The sequence below is a fragment of the Carcharhinus amblyrhynchos genome, unplaced genomic scaffold, assembly GCF_965287045.1.
Source record: "Carcharhinus amblyrhynchos unplaced genomic scaffold, sCarAmb.v2.hapA scaffold_683, whole genome shotgun sequence".
NCBI lineage: Eukaryota > Metazoa > Chordata > Chondrichthyes > Carcharhiniformes > Carcharhinidae > Carcharhinus > Carcharhinus amblyrhynchos.
In genome coordinates this window covers 72,045-86,766 of record NW_027650423.1, presented here as the reverse complement: position 1 = coordinate 86,766, position 14,722 = coordinate 72,045, and the positions used below count along the sequence as shown (strand labels likewise).

Here is a 14,722-nt window from a genome sequence, read left to right as displayed (position 1 = left end):
TCCCCGTTAATTGTCAAATTCAACCGTCATAATATAACATCACTATACTGGACAAACCCCCCACCCCCCCATGACCTCCCAGCCCTTCAACGCCTGGGCCTCCTGGCCCTCCAGCCCCCACCGCTCTCCGACTCCCAAGCTTCTCGACCCTCAAGGCCCAGGCTCCAACTCCCAGGCCTCCGAGCCCAACTCCCAGGCCCAGTCGCCAGCCCCAAACTCCAGACCTCCACACCTCAGTCTAACATCAACTCCCAAGCCCTTAGCTCAAGGGCAAGGCTCCAACCCCCAGACCCAGGCCCAGTAACAAAATCCAGGCCTCCAAACCCCAGTGTCGCATCAATTGCCAGGCCCAGGCCCAGGCCTACACACAGGCACACGCCCCTAGATAACCCTGAAGGAGCAGGACAGGGATTATTCGAGAGGGGATCACTCGGACAGTCTCAATCTAGAGGCCGCATTTGGAGCCTCACTTCACCTTTGAACACATTCTATGTAACAATCAGTTGCCAGAGTGGATTATCATTAACAGATCCCGTCTCCTACCTTCTGTAGACTGGTTGGGTTCAGTTGAGTTTTGTCAATTATTTTTATTGCTACCTGGAGAAAAACAGAAAGAAGCAAAAAAAATTAGTTGAGTCATAGAAACAGGAGGAGGCCATTTGGCCCTTTGAGCCTGCTCCACCAACCGTCATGATCAGGGCTGGTCATCAATATCCCAATCCCCCCCGCCCCCCCACTTCCCTATGTCCCTTCATCCCTTCAGCCCCAAGAGCTACATCTAACTGGGGTAGCACAGCGGTTAGCACCACTGCCTCACAGCGCCAGGGACCTGGGTTCGATTCCCGGCTCGGGTCACCGTCTGTGCGGAGTTTGCACATTCTCCCCGTCTCTGCGTGGGTTTCCTCCGGCCGCCTCCCACCGTCTAAAGATGTGTGGGTTAGGTTAATTGGCCAGGCGAAATTGCCCCTTAGCGTCCTGGGTTGTGTCGGTTGGAGGGATTAGTTGGTAATATATGGGGATAGGGCTTGGGTGGGACTGTGGTGGTAATGGGGACTCGATGGGCCGAATGGCCTCTTTCTGCACTGTGGGGTTCCCATGATTTCAAAGATGTGTAGGTTAGGGGGGATTGGCCTTGCTGAATTGTCCCTTAGGTGTCAGGGGGGGTCTAACTAGGGTAAATGCATGGGGGGACTGGGTGGGATTGTGGTCAGTACAGACTTGATGGGCTGAATGGCCTACTTCTGTATTCTAGACATTCTATGAATTGCTTTTTGAATACATTCAACATTTTGACCTCAACTGCTTCTGGTGGTAGCGAATTCCATATAATCACCACTCTCTGGGTGAAGAAATGTCTCCTCACCTAAATGGTCTACCCTGAATCCTCACTCTGGTTCTGAACTCCCCCCACCATTGGGAATATCCTCCCCCCATCTACCCTGTCCAGTCCTGTTAGAGTTTTATAAATCTCTATGAGATCCCCCCCTCATTCGTCTGAGCTCCAGTGAATACAATCCTAACCGAGTCAATCTCTCCTCACACATCAGTCCCTCCATCGCAGGAATCAGTCCGGTAAACGCTCTCTGCACTCATTCTAGAGCAAGAACACCCTTCCTTGGATGAGGAGGCCAAAACTGCCCACAATATCCCAGACGTGGCCTCACCAAGGCCCCTGTATAATTGCAGCAACACATCCCTGCCCCTGTACTCCAAACCTCTCGCAATGAAGGCCAACGTACCATTTGCCTTCTTTACCGCCTGCATGCTCACCTTCAGCACCCAGATCCTGCTGCCCGCTCCCCCTCTCCTAAGTTATGGCCAATAAAATAGCCGTCTACCTTCCCTTCTTTGCTATCAATGTAGATAATCTGACATTGATCCCCATTATCCTGCCATGGGTTTGTCTCAACTTGTCCAAATCAGAAGGAACTCTTCAAAGTGCAGCTAACGAAAATCCAACAAAACTTACCCCCAACTTACAAACCATAGAAAGGGTTTAATAAAGAAACTTCATTACTCCAAGCTTGGGGCCTTGCCTTAGTTATAGTGAGTCAGCTGACTATTACATCATTCCGTGATTGGTTTTACTGGGTCAGCTGACCCTTACATCTTGCTCCCATTGGTCACATTACATCCAATCAAAGTCATCGCCTGTTGACACTCAACTCACTCCCTCCAATTCCCGATGCGCTTTAATTTGACACGCTAACCTCTTGTGTGGGACTTTGTTGAAAGCCTTCTCCAAACCCAAATAACCCACATCCACTGGCTCCCCAACATTGACTCTAATAGTTACGTCTTGGCGCATCTGAAGACGACTGATGAATGAATGAGTTGGTGGGGGCGTACTATTCAAAATGGGCCAGGACGATAATAATCTCTCCCTCAATGTCAACAAAACAAAGATTGTCATTGACTTCAGGAAGCGTAGAGGAGAACGTGCCCCTGTCTACTTCAACGAGCACGAAGTAGAAATGATCAAAAGCTTCGTGTTTTTAGGTGTCCAACAACCTGTCCTGGTCCCCCCACTAAAGTTAAGAAAGCCCCACCAACGCCTCTACTTTCTCAGAAGACTAAGGAAATTTGGTATGTCCGCTACGACTCTCGTCAACTTTTACAGATGCACCATAGAAAGCATTCTTTCTGGTTGTATCACAGCTTGGTCTGGGCTCCTGCTCTGCCCAAGACCACAAGGAACTACAAAATGTTGTGAATGTAGCCCAGTCCATCACACAAACCAGCCTCCCATCCATTGACTCTGTCCACACTTCCCACTGCCCCGGCAAAGCAGGCAGCATAATTAAGGACCCCCACACACCCTGGACATTCTCTCTCCCACCTTCTTCTGTTGGGAAAAAGATACAAAAATCTGATGTCACGTACCGACCGACTCAAGAACAGCTTCTTCCCTGCTGCTGTCAGACTTTTAAATGGACCTACCTCGCGTTAAGTTGATCTTCCTCTACACCCTCGCTGTGACTGTAACACTACATTTAGCCTTGCTAAATTGCCTCTTAGTGTTCAAAGATGTGTAGGTTCCATGGATTGGCCATGCTAAGTTGCCCCTTAGTGCCCAAAGATGTGCAGGTTTCTTTCCTTCTCTATGAACGGTATCCTTTGTCTGTATAGCACCCAAGAAACAATACTTTTCGCTGTATGTTAACACGTGACAATAATAAATCAAATTAGATCAAACCCGGGCAGTGTGGTTTGGGACCAATTGGGGCGTGTGGATGGAGGATGGGGGTGGCGGCGCCTTGCTGCTGATGCCCCTCCCACAATCGCCTTGGATCTCGGGACAATCCGAGGCCTCGGGTGGGTCGCGTACCCAGCAACGGCCAATGGTGTCCCTCTTCAATGGAGCTGCCATTCTCTAATTGGCTGGCAGCTCTTGGGAGGGCGGGATTTCCGATTCCCGGGACCCCAGGGGGAGGGCCGCAGTTGTCCAGTCAAGTGCCCGATTCGTGCTCACTGCACTGGGGTCTTCCCGAAATGAGGCGACGTGGGTCTCTCGCCAACCTCCCAACTCTTGAAAAGACACCCATCGCCCTCTATTAGACGGTGCGGTCGTATCCCACACGTCTAATTCTTTCATCGGGACACGATTCCTTTGCATTGAAGCACAGAACCGTTACAGCACAGATGGAGGCCATTCGGCCCATTGTATCGGTACTAGCTCTCCATACGCACATCATGGGCGAGGACGATTTTCTTCACGTCACATTTGCTCCTTTTGCAAATCCGTTTAAATTTAAATCCGTGTCCCCCCTCGTTCTCGGTCCTTTTACAAGGGGGAGAAATTTCTCCCTGTCTACTCTGACCAGCCCGCCTCCCCCCTCATGGTTCTGAAACATCTCCATCAAATCTTCACCTAGCCGCTTTCTAATGATGGAGGACAGTCCCATCATTTAATAATTACATAGCATACGGTGTCATATAGTTCCCTACGGTACAGGAAGAGACCATTCGGCCCATCGAGTCTGCACCAACTCTCTAAAAGAGCATCCCAACTCCCCCGCGCCCTATCCCTCTAACTGTGAAAATTTAGCACGGCCAATCTCCCTAACCCGCGCATCTTTGGACTGTGGGAAGAAACCGGAGAACCCAGAGGAAACCCAGGCAGACACGAGGAGAATGTGCAAACTCCACACAGACAGTGACCCCGAGCCGGGAATCGAACCCAGGACCCTGGAGCTGTGAAGCAGCAGTGCTAACCCACTGTGCTACTGCGCACTTGGTTGAGTGCTGAGATTGGGCGTTTGCCCTATTTGAAGAGACTAACTAGAATAGGCTTCGACTCGGAATCCTACAGCACTGAAAGAGACCATTCAGCCCATCGCGTCTGTACCAACCACTATCCCACCCAGGCCATATTCCTGCTAGTCCCCCTGACAACAGGGTCAATTTAGCCTGGCCCATCTACCTAATCTGCACATCTTGGGCATCATGGTCTGGTGTGTACACCTCCGCCCGTACACACACTAGACCAGGAGGTCTACAGTCTGTGGTTCAATAAGGGCGCACAGTAGCACAGTGGTTAGCACTGCTGCCTCTCAGCTCCAGGGATCCAGGTTCGATTCCTGGCTTGGGTCACTATGTGGAGTTTGCACATTCTCCCGTGTCTGCGTGGGTTTCCTCCGGGTGCACCGGTTTCTTCCCACAGTCCAAAGATGTGTGGGTTAGGTTGGATGGCCACGCTAAGAAATTTGTCCCTTAGTGTCCAGGGATGCGTAGGTTAGAGGGATTAGCGGGTAAACATGGAGGGATATGGGGGCAGGGCGAGGTGGGATTGTAGTCATAGAATCTTAGAAACCCTGCAGTACAGAAAGAGGCCATTCGGCCATCGAGTCTGCACCACAATCCAGACTCGATGGGCCAAATGGCCTCCTTCCGCACTGTAGGATTTCTATGATCTTTGGACTGCGGGAGGGGGCACCTGGAGGAACCCACGCAGACACGGGGAGAACGTGCAGACTCCACGTAGACAGGGATCCGAGGCCGGAATTGAACCCGGGTCCCTGGCGCTGTGAGGCAGCAGTGCTAACCACCGTGCTGCCCTTACTGGAGATGAGGGAAATGAGAGGCATGGTAGTGTTAATACGGGCAGAAGTAGGCCATTCAGCCCATCGAACTAGCACCACCATTCAATAGGGTCATGGATGACCATGGCTTCACTGTCTTTTTCCACAAACCATTCGTGTAATCCCTTTATTTCATCGTATGTAGAATGTAGCATTCCAGTCATAGCTAGGGTGTAGAGAAGGATCAGCTTAGTGTGAGGTAGGTCCATTCAAAAGTCTGACAGCAGCAGGGAAGAAGCTGTTCTTGAGTCGGTTGGTACGTGACCTCAGACTTTTGTATCTTTTTCCAATGGAAGAGAGAACGTCCGGGGTGTGTGGGGTCCTTAATTCTGCTCCCTGTTTTGCCGAGGCAGTGGGAAGTGTAGACAGAGTCAATGGATGGGAGACTGGTTTGCGTGATGGATTGGGCTACATTCGCAACCTTTTGTAGTTCCTTGTGGTCTTGGGCAGAGCAGGAGCCCAGGCCAAGCTGTGATACAACCAGAAAGTATGCTTTCTATGGTGCATCTGTAAAAGTTGGTGAGGGTCGTAGCGGACATGTCAAATTTCCTTAGCTTCCGGAGAAAGTGGAGGCGTTGGTGGGGCTTTCTTAATGACAGCATGGGGGTTGTTGGATGATCTGGACACCTAAGAACTAAGAAACCATTTCTACTCCTTCCCCGTTGATGTAGACAGGGGTTATGTTCTCCGCTATGCCTCCTGAAATCAATGGCTCTCTCCAATCTTTTGCTAACATTGAGAGAGAGAGACTTCCCATTCATAAATCCACATGGACCATGTCCAAGCAGGTTTTCCACTTATCACAACCTTTATAATCGGTTCCCGCATTTCTCCTGCCAGGGATAGAAGGCTAACAGGTCTACACTTCCTGGTTTTCTCTTTTCCTCCCTTCTGAAATGGTGGAGTGACACTTGCTAACTTCCAAGCTTCAGGAACTGTTCCAGAATCGATAGAATTTTGGAAGATGATCACCAGTGCATCCACATCCCTATAGCAACCTCTTGACGCTCTCTGGGATGCAGAATATCAGGTCCCAGGGACTTAGCAACCTTCACTGAATCCCTATGGTGCAGGAGGAGGCCATTTGGCCCACCACACCTACATAATCCTATCCATCCCACCCAACCACTGTTCCTATGTTACTGACTACATTCCTTCAAGTGGGGGGGGTGGGGGTGAGGCGAGGGAAGGGAGGAATTGGCGGGGGGGGGGGGTGCACAGGGAAGGGAGGATGGGGGGGGGGGGGCCAGGGAGGGCGCAGGGGGCCAAGGAAGGGGGGGGTGCCGAGGGGGGGGGGGGGGGAAGGGAGGGGGTGCCGAGGGTGGGGAGAAGGAGCGTGGGGAGGCGGGGCCGAGGGCGGGGAGGAGGAGTGTGGGGGGGGGGGGGGGGGGGCCGAGGGTGGGGAGGAGGAAGTGGGAGGTGCCAAGGGCGGGAGGAGGAGTGTGGGGAGGCGGGGCTGAGGGTGGGGAGGAGGGGGGGGGGTGCCGAGGGCGGGGAGGAGGGGGGGGTTGCCGAGGGCAGGGAGGAGGAGTGGGGGGGGGGGGGGGGGGGCCGAGGGTGGAGAGGAGGGTGGGGGGTTGCCGAGGGCAGGGAGGAGGGAGAGGGCGAGGAGTGGGGAGGAGGAGTGTGGGGAGGAGGGCCGAGGGTGGGTAGGAGGAGTGGGGGGGGGGGGGGGGGGGGGGGGGGGGTGAGGGGTGGGGGGGGAGGAGGAAGTGGGAGGTGCCAAGGGTGGGGAGGAGGAGTGTGGGGAGGCGGGGCCGAGGGTGGGTAGGAGGAGTGTGGGGGGGGGGGGGGGTGCGGCGAGGGTTGGGGGGGGGGTTGCCAAGGGCAGGGAGGAGGGAGAGGGCGAGGAGTGGGGAGGAGGGGGGATGAGGAGGGACCGAGTCGGGAGTGAGGGGGGGGCAGTTTCCCACCCGGCCCTGCCCTCCCCCCAGCACCAATCCGCGAACGTTCCCCGGAAAGGCCTGAGGCCTGCGATGCCCTCACCTCCCGGCTGGTCAGGATGTGCCTTGCCAACTTGACCTTGGCGAAGTTCCCTTGCCGATGGTTCTGAGCAGCCGGTAGTTGCCGATGTGGGGTTGCTCGTCGGTACAGGAGGCGATGGAATTCCGGCAGCGCGCGCCCAGTGAGCGACTCGACCACGTGGAGCCCCTTTCCGAGCGGTTCTCCATGTGTGAGGAATGCTGCGGAGACAGAAACCGGAGCGACAATGAGTGACCACTTCGACCCAGCACCGTCAGCGGGGTCCGTACCTCCAGGAATGGACGCCCCAATCAAACAACAACCTGCATTTATGTAGCGCCTTTAACAGAACCTCCTGACACACTTCGTAGGCGGGGGGTAATCAAATAAAATTGGACATTTCATGAAGAGATAGGGGGGGCAAGTGCCAAAGATATGTCAATTCAATAGGCTTTAAACAGCATTGGAAAGGGAGGTGGAGGGTTGAGGGAAGCAGTTCCAGGGTATAAGGCCTGAGTACTGATGCCAATAGTGAGGCGATTAAAACTGGGGACACACAAGAGGTGGAAGATAGGCAGGCCCCATCAGTAGGCAACAAACCACAGGTCCTCCTGTCCCCCTCTCTCTTGCCTTCCCCCTCTTTATCCACCTCTCTCCCCATTCAATCTCTCTCTGCCCTTCTCCCCCCTGACATATTCCCTAATTTTTGGGTTTCCTCTGGGTGCTCCGGTTTCCTGCCACAGTCCAAGATGTGCAGGTTAGGTGGAGTGGCCATGCTAAATTGCCCCTTAGTGTCCAAAGATGTGCAGGTTAGGTGGATTGGCCATGCTAAATTGTCCCTTAGTGTCCAAAGATGTGCAGGTTAGGGGATTGGCCATGCTAAATTGTCCCTTAGTGTCCAAAGATGTGCAGGTTAGGGGGATTGCCATGCTAAATTGTCCCTTAGTACCCAAAGATGTGCAGGTTAGGTGGATTGGCCGTGCTAAATTGCCCCTTAGTGTCCAAAGATGTGCAGGTTAGGTGGATTGGCCATGCTAAATTGTCTCAGTGTTGGGGGATTAGTGGGTTAAATGTGTGGGGTTATGGGAATAGGCCCTGGGCGGGATTGTTGTCGGTGCTGGCACGATGGACCGAATGGTCTCCTTCTGCACCGTAGGGATTCTATGATTCTTTCCCTGATTCTAAGACCCTCCTTGAAACCTTTGACCAAGCCATTGGGTAATCTGTCCTCATGGGGCCTGGGGTCATAGTCTGTTTTACAACACCCCCGTGAGGGACCTTGGGATGTTTGAATATGTGCTCTGGTAACAGAAATTGTCGCTGTTCCAGCCCCCCTTGGACCTGGGCTAGTGGATCGAGTGAATCACCACTGATCTGTACAAACACCGAGATCACCCTCGCTTTCGAATCTCAAGTTGACCAATAGTATCTCCCTAGCATCTGGAGGAAATAGTTTCTCTGCTTCCGGGTCAGAGGGTCATGCCCTCACTCTGAGGTCCCTTATGCAACATCCCCGACAGAAGTATGCCTCTCAAATCTGCTTATTCACCAAGATCCTGGCTTATCTGTATTCTCAATTCTATGTCCCCTACGTACTTCTGTTTTCTTTTATTCATACATGGGACATGGGTGTTGCTGGCTGGGCCAGCGTTTATCACCCATTCCTGGTTGCCCTTGGAGGGTAGTTGAGAATAAGAACATAAGAAATAGGAGCAGGAGTCGGCCATCTAGCCCCTCGAGCCTGCCCTGCCATTCAATAAGATCATGGCTGATCTGAAGTGGATCAGTTCCACTTTCTCCCCATAACCCTTAATCCCCTTGTCTATCAGAAACCTATCTACCCGTGACTTAAATATATTTAGCGAGGTAGCCTCCACCACTTCAATGGGCAGAGAATTCCAGAGATTCACCACCCTTTGAGTGAAGAAGTTCCTCCTCAACTCCGATCTAAACTGCCCCCCACTTATCTTGAGGCTGTGCCCTCTAGTCCTGCTATCCTTTCTAAGCGGGAAGAATCTCTCTACCTCTACCCTATCCATCCCCTTCATTATCTTATACGTCTCTATAAGATCCCCCCTCATCCTTCTAAACTCCAGCGAGTACAGACCCAGTCTATTTAGTCTCTCTTCATAGTCCAATCCCCTCATCTCCGGTATCAGCCTAGTGAACCTCCTCTGCACTCCCTCCAAGGCCAAAATATCCATGCGCAAGTGCGGCGACCAAAACTGCACACAGTACTCCAGCTGCGGCCTCACCAGTGCCCTGTACAGTTGCAGCAAGACCTCCATACTTATATATTCTATCCCCCTCGCTATAAAGGCCAGCAATCACATTGCTGTGACTCTGGAGTCACATGTAGGCCAGACCGGGTAAGGATGGCAGATTTCCTTCTCTAAAGGGACATTAGTGAACCAGACGGGTTTTTCCAACAATGGTTTCGTGGTGATCAGTAATTTTTGAAGCTTTGTTGATTTGAATTATTATTGTCCCATGTATTAACATTTAGGGAGAAGTATTGTTTCTCGCACGCTATACAGACAAAGCATAGAGAAGGAAAGGAGAGAGTGCAGAATGTAGTGTTACAGTCATAGCTAGGGTGTAGAGAAAGATCAACTTAATGCGAGGTAGGTCCATTCAAAAGTCTGACAGCAGCAGGGAAGAAGCTGTTCTTGAGTCGGTTGATACACGGCCCCAGACTTTCGTATCTTTTTCCCGACGGAAGAGAGAATGTCTGGGGTGCGTGGGGTCCTTAATTACGCTGGCTGCTTTTCCCCGAGGCAGTGGAAAGTGTAGACAGAGTCAATGGATGGGAGGCTGGTTTGCGTGATGGATTGGGCTACATTCACGACCTTTCGTGGTCTCGGGCAGAGCAGGAGCCCAAACCAAGCACAGATTCCGTGGCGGGATTCGAACCCGGGTCCCCCAGAACATTAGCCGAGTTTCTGGATTAATAGTCTCGCGATAACTCCACTGGGCCATCGCCTCCCCTGTTAAGAGGAGAGATCGGGACTGTTCTCCTTAGAGGGGGGGTAGTTAAGAGGAGATTTGATCGAGAATTTTCAAAATCAAGAGGGGTAACGGGACAGATTTGATCGGGAAAAATTGTTCCCGCTTGTAAAAGGATCGAGAATGAGGGGGACATGGATTTAAATTGATGAAATAACCAGATGTGATGTGAGGAATAACCTCGTCACGCAGAGTGTGGTTGGGATCTAGAATGCGCTACCTGGAACCATGATGGAGGCAGGTTCAATTGAGATATTCAAGAGGAAATTAGGTGATTATTTGACTAGAATAGGGGTACGGGGGAGGGGGCAATGCAGGGGAATGGCACGATGCTTGTTTGGAGAATCAGTACAGCCATGATGGGCCAAATGGCCTCCTCCTGTGCCGTCACCATTCTATAACACCCCCACCGGAAACCTCGTGTAACAAGAATCTATCTTGCGCTGTCCAAGAGACAGAGAGTTCCAGAAGCCGCAAAACCACAAGATGAAGGAGCAGATTTAGGCCGTTCGGCCCATCGAGTCTGCCTCACCATTCCCTCAGAAAACAAATTCTCCTCATCCCTGTCCTAAAAAGGTGACCCCCCCTCGCCAATTGCCCCCCCCGAGTTCCAGGACTCACCTACATCGAGGCTGACACCCCCCTTGCAGTACGGAGGGAGTGCCGCAGTGTGGGAGGTGGCGATTCCTGGGTGAAATATCGAATCGAGGCCCCCATCCAGCCTCTTAAAGGGGCAGAGAAGGCGTTACGGCCACCTTAAATTGGGGGAACAGGGGCGTTCCCCCAGTCCCTTGGTGGCTACTTATCCCCTCAAGGTGTCCAGATCACCAACAACCTGTCCTGGTCCCTCCATGCTGACACCATAGTTAAGAAAGCCCCACCTACGCCTCTGCTTCCTCAGGAAGCTAAGGAAATTTGGCATGTCCGCTATAACTCTCAGCAATTTTCACAGACGCACCATAGAAAGCATCCTTTCCCGATGTCTCACAGCTTGGTTTGGGCTCCTGCTCTGCCCAAGATTGCAAGAAACTACAAAAGGTTGTGAATGTAGCCCAATCCATCAGGCAAACCAGCCTCCCATCCACTGACTCTGTCTACACTTCCCACTGCCTCGGGAAAAGCAGCCAGTGTAATAAGGACCCCACGCACCCCGAACATTCTCTCTTCCATTGGGAAAAAAATACAAAAGTCTGAGGTGACGTACCGACCGACTCAAGAACAGTTTCTTCCCTCCTGCCATCAGACTTTTGAATGGACCTACCTTGTATTAAGCTGATCTTTCTCTACACCCTAGATATGACTGTAACACTACATTCTGCACCCTCTCCTTTCCTTCTCTACGAATGGTATGCTTTGTCCGTATAGCGCGCGAGAAACAATACTTTTCACTGTATGTTAATACACGCGACAATAATAAATCCAATCAAATCTGTGAGAACCAAATAGGATGATCTGGCTATCTTTGCCTTGCTATTTGTGGGGTCTTGCTGTGCACAAACCGGCACTTTTCTTATTCATTGGTGGGACACGGGCGTCGCTGGGTGGGCCCAGCATTTATGGCCCATCCCTAGTTGCCCTTGGAGGGGCATTTGAGAGTCAACCCCATCGCTGTGGCCTTGGAGTCACATGTAGGCCAGACCGGGGTAAGGACGGCAGATGTCCTTCCCCTAAAGGGAACCAGATGGGGGTCGTTCCTGACAATCGACAATGGTTTAAGTTTATTTATCAGTATCACAAGTCGGCGGCTTACATTAACACCGCAATGAAGTTACTGTGAAAAACTCCCCCTGGTCGCCACGCTCCTGTTCGGGTAACACCGAGGGAGAATTTAACACGGCCGATGCACCCTAACCCACGCGTCTTTCAGACTGTGTGGGGGGGGGGGGGGGGGGGGGGGGGGGGGGGGGGGGGGGGGGGGGGGGGGGGGGGGGGGGGGGGGGGGGGGGGGGGGGGGGGGGGGGGGGGGACGGACCGGAGCAGCCGGAGGGAAACCCACGCAGACACGGGGAGAACGCGCAGACTCCACACCGACAGCGACCCGAGCCGGGAATCGAACCCGGGTCCCTGGCGCTGAGAGGCAGCCGTGCTCACCCACTGTGCCACCCATCAGCAGATCCCTTAATCCCAGATTTTTCTTTTTTTTAAAATTGAATTCTATCATCTGCGGTGGCGGGATTCGAACCCGGGTCTCCGGGAGGTTAGCCGAGTCTCTGGATTGCTTGACCACTCGGCCGCCAGCTCCCCCCAGTAAACCCAGTGACAGTACAACGACATCTCCGTATCAAAACGCGCATCACTGGCTTTGTCCCACTTTGAGGGGCTGTGGAGGGCGCTAGATAAATGCAAACTGTTTCCCTTCTCTGCAGTTGCCGACACGTTAAACTTTTTGATCTGATTAATCTGGACACTCTTACTATTCGAGGCAGTTTGAGTCAGGCTCATGTGTCTCGTCCCCTCATTTAACCTTCAAAACACACAACCGAAAGCACACGAACCCCCACCGAGCAGTAAACAAGCCTCTGATGCTTCCTCGCCGAGAACCTTTAACAGAAAGTTTCTGGTCCCTTAATACACCAAGCTCAGTAATCCCTGGCTGCCAATCTCTCACCTATCAGCAGATCCCAACGGGGCCCCCTCTCCCCGATTCTGGGTGGCTCAGGGGTTGGCACTGCAGCCTCTCGGTGCCAGGGACCCGGGTTCGATTACCCGGCCTCGGGCCGCCGTCTGCGTGCCCACGCTCGGAGTGTGGGAGGAAACCGGAGCGCCCGGAGGGAGCCCACGCAGACACGGGGAGAATGCGCAGACTCCGCACACAGACGGTGACCCCAAGGCTGGGTCTGAACCCGGGTCCCTGGTCTGGAGGGGGTGGAGAAAGAGAGAGAGGGGGATAGGATGAGGGCAGGGGTGGGTGGGAGGAGGGAGTGAGGGTGGGAAACGATGGGCTGAATAGCCTCTCTCTGCGCTGTGCAATCACAGCACAGAGGGCCAGGCAGGAGAGTGGGGAAATTCCTCAAGTTTCCTCATCTCCACCTCCCCGTCGTACTTTGGCATTCAGTAAGCGCCCTCTGGTCTCCTTACCCTGGCTCACATTCCACCAGGTGAGGGGCGCTAGATAAATGCAAGCCTCCACAGCCGGCCTAGAACAGCGGGCGGGCGAATCGGAACTTTCGAATCTCGGCCGCTTGCTGCCACAGCGGGAAACGGGACAATACATCGGAAAGAAAGCTCGGGAGCCAATGTTATCGCGTTCACCTAGCGCCGGGGCCTGGAGAGGCCAGCATTCTGGGTAAACACAGCCAGACTGACATCCTGATCGTTAGGCAATGGCAGCAACTATTGATGACTCCAGGCCCCGGGGCCTGGCAGTGTTCACCACTCACACATTGATCACTGACAGCCACTTACAAAATCCAATTCACCAGTTAGGGGGCATCTCCGACAACACTTCTCCCTCCCTCCCTCTCTCCTTCTCTCCTGTGCCTCACTCTCCCCCTCTCGCACTCTCTTTCTCTCCCCATCTCCCACGTTCCGTCACACCCTCTCTCCTCCTTCTCCTTGCCTCCCCCTCCCGCTCACTCTCCCCACCCCACCACACTCACTTTCTCCTCCCCCACCACACCCACTCTCTCCCCCTCCACCCACTCTCTCCCCCTCGCCCGTCCCGTCCTCCCCCTCTCTCCCAAACTCACACTAAAACTCTGTTACCCAGGCATGTCACCCTGGGGCGACCCAGTGGTTAGCGCCGGTGCCTCTCAGCGCCAGGGGCCCGGGTTCGATTCCCGGTTTGGGTCACTGTACGCGCGGAGCTGGCACATTCTCCCCGTGTCTGCGTGGGTTTCCTCCGGGCGCTCCGGTTTCCTCCCACAGTCTGAAAGACGTGAGGGTTAGGCTGCATTGACCCAAACAGGCCCCCGAGCGTGGCGACTAGGGGATTTTCACAGTAACTTCATTGCAGTGTTAATGCCAACCTTACTCGTGACCAATAAATAAATAAACCTTTTGTACGCCTGTGCCCACTGGGCGATTGGCTCCTTCAGAGGGCCAGTACGGACTGAAGGGCCAAGTGGCCTCGTTACGTGCTGCAAACCATCCTAGTCTGTGATTGGCTGCCAGGCAGCTGACACCTCAATGTTAAAACCCTCCAATCAGGAGCCTCGATCACTGCCGCCTCCGTCTGCGTAACCTCCTCCCGTCCTACAACCCTCCAAAACCTCCGCACCCCCTCAGCCTCCAGGCCAACAATCGTCTGCCGAGCGAGGCCGCGGAACAGACCAACCGGCGACCGATCTCGTAGCTTTTTGAGTGGGATCTTGCTGTGCACAAACCAAGGCGCCGGTTTAACGGAAGACGAGAGCTTGCATTTACGTGGCGCCTTGTATGGCCGCAGCCTCTCTCACCACCGCGCACAAGGTGCCCCCCAAAATGCGGACACGGCCGTCGGTGTCGGAAATAGTGGTAGCCGGTTTGTGCACAGCAAGATCCCACACACACCACTGCAATTAGAACACAGAGCGGCACGCAGTGGTTAGCATTGCTGCCTCACAGCGCCGGGGGCCCAGCTTCGATTCCGGCCTCGGGTCGGCGTGGGGCTTGCACATTCTCCCCGTGTCTGGGTGGGTTTCCTCCGGGTGCTCCGGTTTCCTCCCATGGTCCAAAGGCGTGCGGGTTAGGTG

The 14,722-nt window shown here is 53.7% G+C and overlaps 1 pseudogene across 1 annotated transcript in view; it reads right to left on the bottom strand.

Moving 5' to 3' along the window:
* Positions 1-543: 543 nt before the first annotated feature.
* Positions 544-14,722, bottom strand: part of LOC145339807 (MAP/microtubule affinity-regulating kinase 4-like) — a 54,168-nt pseudogene continuing 39,989 nt past the window's right edge. Inside the window, exons 2-3 of the transcript XR_013886073.1 lie at positions 7,068-7,264; positions 544-597 (exon numbers count right to left, since the gene is read on the bottom strand). The product of XR_013886073.1 is annotated as an MAP/microtubule affinity-regulating kinase 4-like (transcript). The remainder of the gene's footprint in view (positions 598-7,067; positions 7,265-14,722) is intronic.